This window comes from Herpailurus yagouaroundi, unplaced genomic scaffold (assembly GCF_014898765.1).
Source record: "Herpailurus yagouaroundi ecotype Mexico unplaced genomic scaffold, PumYag 248, whole genome shotgun sequence".
NCBI classification, from domain to species: domain Eukaryota; kingdom Metazoa; phylum Chordata; class Mammalia; order Carnivora; family Felidae; genus Herpailurus; species Herpailurus yagouaroundi.
This window is the reverse complement of record NW_024412465.1, coordinates 6155413-6162495: the sequence shown is the minus strand read 5'-3', so window position 1 is coordinate 6162495 and position 7083 is coordinate 6155413. Positions and strand designations below refer to the sequence as shown.

Genomic DNA, 7083 nt, shown 5'->3' with positions numbered 1-7083 from the left:
TTTGGATTCAGGGGATCCCTTAATTGTCCCATATCCGTGAAGACATAACCTTTGATTGTCTGTGACTCACCAGCATCTCAGGTTATAAGCCGTGTGGATTGCATTGGCTGACTTTGAAATGTCAGTTCAACCTTGAATTCCTGGGAGTGAGCCCTCTTGGCCACAGTGTGTTATTGTTTTAATATGCATACCTTTGGATTCAGTTTGCTAACAGTCTGTTAAGAACTTCTGTGTCTTGGGGCGCCTGGGGGGCTCCGTCGGTTAAGCGTCTGACTCTTGATTCCGGTTCAGGTCATAGTCTCATAGTTCGTGAGTTCCAGCCCCAGGTGGGGCTCTACGCTGAGAGCACGGACCCTGCTTGTGATTCCATCTCTGTCTCTGCCCCTCCTCTGCTCGCACTTTGTCTTTCTCAAAAATATATCATAAATTTGTCAAGAAACTTAAAAAAAAAAAGAATTTCCGTGTCTGTGTTCCTGGGAGATATTGGTGTATAATTTTCCTTCCTTGTCATATTTTTTTGTCTGGCTTTGTCATCAGAGGAATACAAGACGTGTAGAATGAGTTACGAACTGACCGCCCCCCTATCCCTTTCCGTGCTGAAAGGATTTGTGAAGGAGTCATCATTTCTCCTCCCTGGTAGAATTCACTGGGCAATCTGAGTCCAGAGATCTCTTTCCTCGAGGTCAGGCTGTTCATTACAACTGCAATTTCATATTACATAGATAAGACTACTGGTGTCTTCTATTTTTTCTCGTGTTAGCTTTAGCAATGTTTAGCAATATTCCCTCAGTGTCCTTTTTCCTTTACTATGTATTTAGAGAGAGAGAGAGCATGCCTGCATATGTGAGTGCAGGGGAGGGATAGACGGGGGGGGGGGGGCGGGGAGAGAGATAATACCAAGAAAGCTCTGTGCTGTTGGCACGGAGCCAGACTTGGGGCTCGGCACACCATGACATGACGCGAAATCAAGAACAGACGCTTAACCGACTGAGCCACCCAGGCGCCGCTCCCTTGTTATCCTTCTAACGTTGACTTGAAATTTCTTCCTTTGTAAAATATTTGGCTGCACAACCTTCCTCTCTTGGTCCCCTACCAACACCCCAAAAACCGGCCCCTCTTAGTTTCTTCACTTTGGTGCATCTTGACCGTCTACCCAGCCTACTGCTAGAGGGGCTCAGGGTCAGTTGATGGGTGTCTCCCTGTCTCCAGGCCCATCTATGCTCCGGGGATCTCACCCAGTCCAATGGCTTCTCCCGGTGATTCCCAAATGAACGGAATACCTCTACCTGTACTTCCTTCCCGAGCCCAGACTCACCAACCCGATGGGCTAGGCAACATCGCAGAGGTCTAGTGGGTATCCCAGCACAAACAACCTCACACGGGAAACAGCGGACCTCGGAAAGTTGCTTCCGTGCCTTCCAACATTTTGGAAAATGGCACACCGCTTCTGGTTGGGTGCCATGTGCTTGTCCTGGCCAAAGCCCACCATGTGGCTCTTCCCTTTATGCCTCACTTTCGGTACACGACCAAGTCCTGTTCGTCCTAGTTCCAAAGCATGTTGCAAACCTGCCTGATTCCCACCACCTCCCCTGCTCCCCACTGGTTGGTGCCATTGTCAACCCTCACCTGATGTCACCAGCTTCTTCCTGCCTCCACCCTTGATCCCCTTCTGTCTACTGTCCACGCAGCAGCCAGGGTTGGGGGGGAGCTATGGAAACACACACCAGCCGTCCCCTCACAAATCTTCAATGGCCGCCCCCTGCGCTCATGCAAGCCCAAAGCCCTCACCCTTCTAAGACCCTGTGCAGCTCGTGCTTGTGCACCGTCCTCCAGGACTGTCCGCTGTGTCCATTCTGGGATTTGTCGGCAGGACTGATCGATATCAGCCTCCTGTCCTGGTTTCCATGCTTAGAATGTCCTTCCCCTACGGCTTTTGGCTTCTGAAAATATCACCTCCCTTGACCCTGTTCGTTAAACAGCTCCCCCAACCCGGAGACTCTCTAACTCCTAGACTTTCGATGTACTTCTTTCCACGTGAAATGATACCCGATTTTAAAATTCGTGTCTCTGTTTGTTGTCTTGTGTGTCCCCATCAGTGGTGAGCCCCGTGAGAATAGGGAGTGAAGTCCAGGCACAACGTGGGTCCGCTGGTCAGGGCCTTCCAAGGCCGTACTCAAGGAGCTGACCTCGGTGGGCTCTTATCAGGGGCTCTGAGGAAAGCTCTCCTTTCAAAGCCCTTTGAGGCTTTTGAGCCAAGGGCAGGTTTTGGGGATTGTAGGACTGACCTCTCTTCCTCGCACGGCTGGTTTCTGCTCTTGAAATTCACCTACCTACGTGCCTTGGTACCCTTTCCAGGAGGTCCCCTCCAGCAACGGCAGATGCGATCTGTCTCACACGTGGAATTTCTCTCTGACTCCAGCCAGAGAAAGTTGTCTGCTTTTTTATTTTTATTTTTTTACAGTTTATTTATTTGGAGAGACAGAGTGGAGGAGGGGCAGAGAGACAGGGAGAGAGAGAGAATCCCGGGCAGGCTCTGTGCTGTCAGCGCAGAGCCCAATGCGGAGCACGGACTCCTGAACCGTGAGATCGTGACCTGAGCCGAAACCAAGAGTGGGACGCTTCATCGATGGAGCCACCCAGGCTCCCCAAAAGTCTTCTGCTTTTCAAGGCCCCACGTGATTAGATTGGACCCACCCACCTGGATAATCTGGGATCTGTGTCCTTCTGAAGGACTCTCATTTAATCACATCTGCAAAGTGCGTTTTCCACGTAAGGAAACATAATTCCGGTGGCCAGGGAGGAGGCTGTGGACGTCTCTGGGGGGAAGGGGGCACCCCTCCAGCCACCACAGTGTTCAGTAAGTATTTGGTGGCAAGATGACGAATCCATACCCGGGATCTTTTCTCCCAAGGCTTGTTCAAGGGGGCAGCTCAGAAGGCAGCGTGCGGGGGGAGCGGGCCTCGGGAAGGACTGATGTCTCCCTGACTCTGGGGGAGGTGACGGTGGTACCCAGAGCCCAGCCGGAAGCGGAGGGGTCTCATACCTCCTATCGGGAACACAGTTGCAGAATGAGAGGTGGAGGATTGCCAACATAACGAATTCTCCCTGGAGACCCCTCCGTCACCCACCCGTGGCCTGCTGCTGAGGGGCGAGCCCGGGGCTGACGTGGGGACCCTCGAGTTCCTCCTCGTGGAGGAGACAGTCCTGTCCTCTGAGTCCTGTTCTATCTGCCACCAGCCGTACTTATGGCCTTGGGGACACCCCAGCCAAGCCCCCCTCCTGACCTGTATGGAAAACCCTCTCCAATGCGGGGTGGACCGAGTCCAGAACGACACCAACAGGAGGGACCCCTGGTGACCCCAACCATGGAGGCTGTGCCCTGAAGCCACTGAAACCCTGTGAGTGCACTAGTCCTCACATAAAGGCAGATCTCCTGAGGGGTCCACCGACCTTCCAGACTTGGAGGGGGAGGCTGCCGTTTGTAGGCCCAGATGCAGCCTGCGCCCGAGAATCTGAAACCTGCTTCCTGCCGCCCTCAGAACCAAGGCCAGAGGTGGACCGGCCGGCGCGGGGGGGGGCGGGGGGGGTGAGGGGTTGGGGGGGGTGGGGGGGGCACCAGCCAGCCGCCCGGGCCGGCGACTGTCAGCTCGCAAGCTTGTCCACTGCGGGGTCCGGGGAACGACACAGAGCTGGGAGAGGGAAGGAAGGAATGAAAGGAGTCCTGTGCCCGCCAAGTCCTGCGAGGCCCAGCCCCGCGCCCACGCCCCGCGTCTTCAAGGCCGGGATGGGCCTGCCTCGGCCGGTTATGGACCGCTGTCCCCTCCCTGCCGCACACCCAGCCGGTGGGACAGCACGACCGCGCGCAGGCCTGCTGCGCGCAAAGGGCGAGCTGGCTTCTGCCCCGAAGCCCTGGCCTGCGCGCCCTCCCCTCTCGGCACCCGCAACCCCTGCCCGCCCCCCCCTCGGCTCCCCTCCCCCACCTCCCGCTGCGCCGCTGCACACCCCGCGCCGCCCCTCCGCCCACAACCCGCGCCTTTGGAGAGGCCAGTGGCCGGCGCGCCCTGCCCCCAGCCCTGCGCGCCCCTCCCCCACGCGCGGCCGGCGGGCAGGGGGCGGTGCTGAGCGCCGAGGTGGGCTCCTGGCGGGTGTCCAGCCGGGTCTAGCCCCAAGCTTCGCCTCAGGCCAGGAGGCTGAGCAGCGGGAGGAAAGGCCATCGGGCGGGAGCGGGCCGCGTCCCTCCCCCTTCGCCCCGGGGCCCCTCCCCCGCGCTCAGGCCCGGCCGGCGCCTCCGCTCCCCAATTATTCTATCGGTACCCGGACCCCCCCGAGCCCCTACAGCCCTGCGCCTCCCTTCCTGCCTTCGCCCCCTCCGGCCTGGAGACAGCGGCTCCTGTGCCCTCCGCCGCCCCTGCAGTGGCCAGCGAGCCCCCCAGTTCCAGCAGGGCAGGGGGGACACTCCTGGGCCCCTAGACACAACCCTGGGCAGCCAGCCTGATGCCTGGGTAGTCGGGGCGGGGCCCATAGGCCCAGGAAGGAGGCAGCACGGGGCCCCTCCCCAGCGCGGCCCTCCTGCGTGGTAAGCACACTCATGGGGGGAGGAAAGGCTGACCCTTGGGTGGTGCCCCCCCCTCCAGAGGCCAGGAATGCCAGGCCAGCGGTCTGACAGTGAGCTGGGGGGGGGGGGCTCCTTAGGATTCAATCCTAGTGTGCCCAGGGAGGGAGGGAGGGTGCTGAGAGGAGCCAGGCGTGCAGGGGTTTTCAGGATGGGAAGCTAGGCCCCAAGCAGTCTTGGGGGGTTCCCCGGTGCCCGGACGCTCATGCACCCAGACAGCTGTCTTTCCGGAATGTGAAGTTGGCATTTGAACTTGGGCCTGCTTTCGGGGAGGGGGGTGGGGTTGCTCCGTCACAGGGTAGGCTCTGGTGGTGGAGAATCCCAGGGCCTTTGTATCCGTCGCAGATTGGCCAATTAATTAGTGGTTCCCTTCTAGACGTGCAGGGTCCTGTGCTGGACCGCTTTTCTCCAGACGTGACATCGGGAAGCCGGCGGCCAGTGGGGACCAGCCTCCCCGAGTGGGGACTGAGTGCGGGTCCCACACCAGTGGGTAGAGCTGGCCTCCCTCGGAAGCTGGGGACACGGGCGGTTTGTGGAACCCCTTGCACACTCCCGGCAGGTGGACGTGGTCCCGGAGCCGTGGCCTTGTGTGCTGACGGTGACCACAGAGATAGATTTGTCACGTCCCCCCCCGTGTCCGGGGACGCTGCCCGGGGGCCTGAGCCACAGTGCAGGAGCCCTGTGCGCTCTGGGGGCGCCCCCGGGCCACCTGGGGCCCACCGTCCCCCCCGCAAGGCCACGCGGGTTTGTGTAACTTTCTGCCGAAGGTCCCGGCCCAGGGGCCGCTCTCGACCCACGACAACGTCTCTCTCCAGGGCTGTGGGCAGGACACATATCTCTTTCTTTTCATCTGCAGATTGAAACCGCACGGAAAAGGCAGAAGACGTTCAGCCCAGTTTGGTGGGAGCTGAGTTCAAAGCCCTCGGTGGCCAGTCGGGTGGGGTGGGGGATGCCGGGACGAGGAGGACAGGACTGGCTCTTCGCGCGTGCCCTCGCCGAGGCTCCGAGCCACAAAGGAGAGCGAAAATCAAAGTACACGCCTAAGCCGGTGCTTAATGTATTCATCGCAGAGAGCCTGGCCCCATTGTTTGTGCGGCCCTGGCTTCCAGAAAACGGCCCTGTTCAGAGGTCCGTCGCGGTGCTGAGAGACTGCTTTGCTCCCCGCAAAAATAATGTTTTTCTTCAGTAAAACGGAGAGCAAGGGTCCTGCGATTAAATCTGAAAGCAAAGAGTTTTAATGCCCACCATATGTTACAAAGTACACGGCGAGGACATTAAAAAAAAAAAAAAAAAGCAAAAGAGGGAAAGAAAGAAAAAGAAAATCCCATCAAAAGCAAACAGCATTTCCTGAGGTCTGTCTTGGAACTTCCTCCCCTACAACGTGAATTCTGGGCTTTTGTAGCCAAAGTCAGACGAAGTAGGAAAACGACAATGACCCGGGAGCAGAGGCGGAAAAGACGCTTGCTGGGTGGACCCTGGAAAACACCCTCTCTGGGGAGGAGAGAGCGAATCCGGCCCGTGGGATAGCATACGGGTGGCCCGGATCATTCAGTTCCATTCAGGAGCTGCATTAACGGGGCCACCGTGATGAAAATCTGTGAGCCCCGCGTCTGAAACCCGGACGTGTGTGTAAATCAATCACCAGGGTAGGAGGGCGTGTGCAAATGCAGGTTTCTAAATTTGCAAGGTGGGGGTGGTGGTGGGGTTTGGGGGGGGGAGAGAGGAGCCCCTCTATGAAATGTGTCGGGACGTCCGTGAAATCCTGCACTCGTGATCGGTACGTATACATATTTCATGGGTGGGGAGGGGTCCCTGTGCTTTCTGGGCTGTTCGGGAAAAATCCGAGCCGCGTCTTTGAGCAATTAAGTAAACGAAATACCAAATATTTGAATATTCATGACCCTTTTCCCCTGGCGTGGTGACGGTGAGAGAGAAGGAGAGCGCCGTTAACAGCAGCTTCTGTTTGTTCCGATTTACCTACTTCGCACGCAGAAAGATCACTTTGTCCGATCGAAAACTGCCGGAGTCCCTGTCCCGGCCCCTCCCACACCCCACCCGCTCCGGCTCCTGCTCCCGGGGTCAGTCTGCACCTGGCGTGGCCCGGAGGGGCCTGGTTGGCACGCGAACGGCCGGGCGCCGTGGTGAGCTGTGCCTTCACGGCCCCTCTTCCTGGGTTTCTGTGGGGGGGACGCGGGCTGGGCTGCAGGGCCTGGACAGAAAGCGTGACCCCTGTGCCTCGCCCGCCGGGGTCCCCAGGGGGTACAGAGGCTCACAAGCTTCAGCACCTCCAGACGGGGCAGGCCTGGCCTCCAGCACTGGGTGGCCTCCCCGGGGTTGGGGGTCTGCAACAATTCAGGAGGGCCCGGTGCTGTGTGAGTGGACCCCGATTCTGGGAGCAGCGTGCCGGGAGAGGGGGGCCCTGAGCCTCGGTGGGCGCGGGTCTCCTGGGGCCACCCTGGCCAGGGTCTCTC

General features: G+C 58.8%; 1 long non-coding RNA gene across 1 annotated transcript; it reads left to right on the top strand.

Annotated features, from left to right (window-relative positions):
• Positions 1–4321: 4321 nt before the first annotated feature.
• LOC121020216 (uncharacterized) lies at positions 4322–5934 on the top strand. Its single transcript, XR_005786020.1, has 2 exons — positions 4322–4576; positions 5469–5934. It is a non-coding gene; the product is annotated as an uncharacterized LOC121020216 (long non-coding RNA).
• Positions 5935–7083: the final 1149 nt, after the last annotated feature.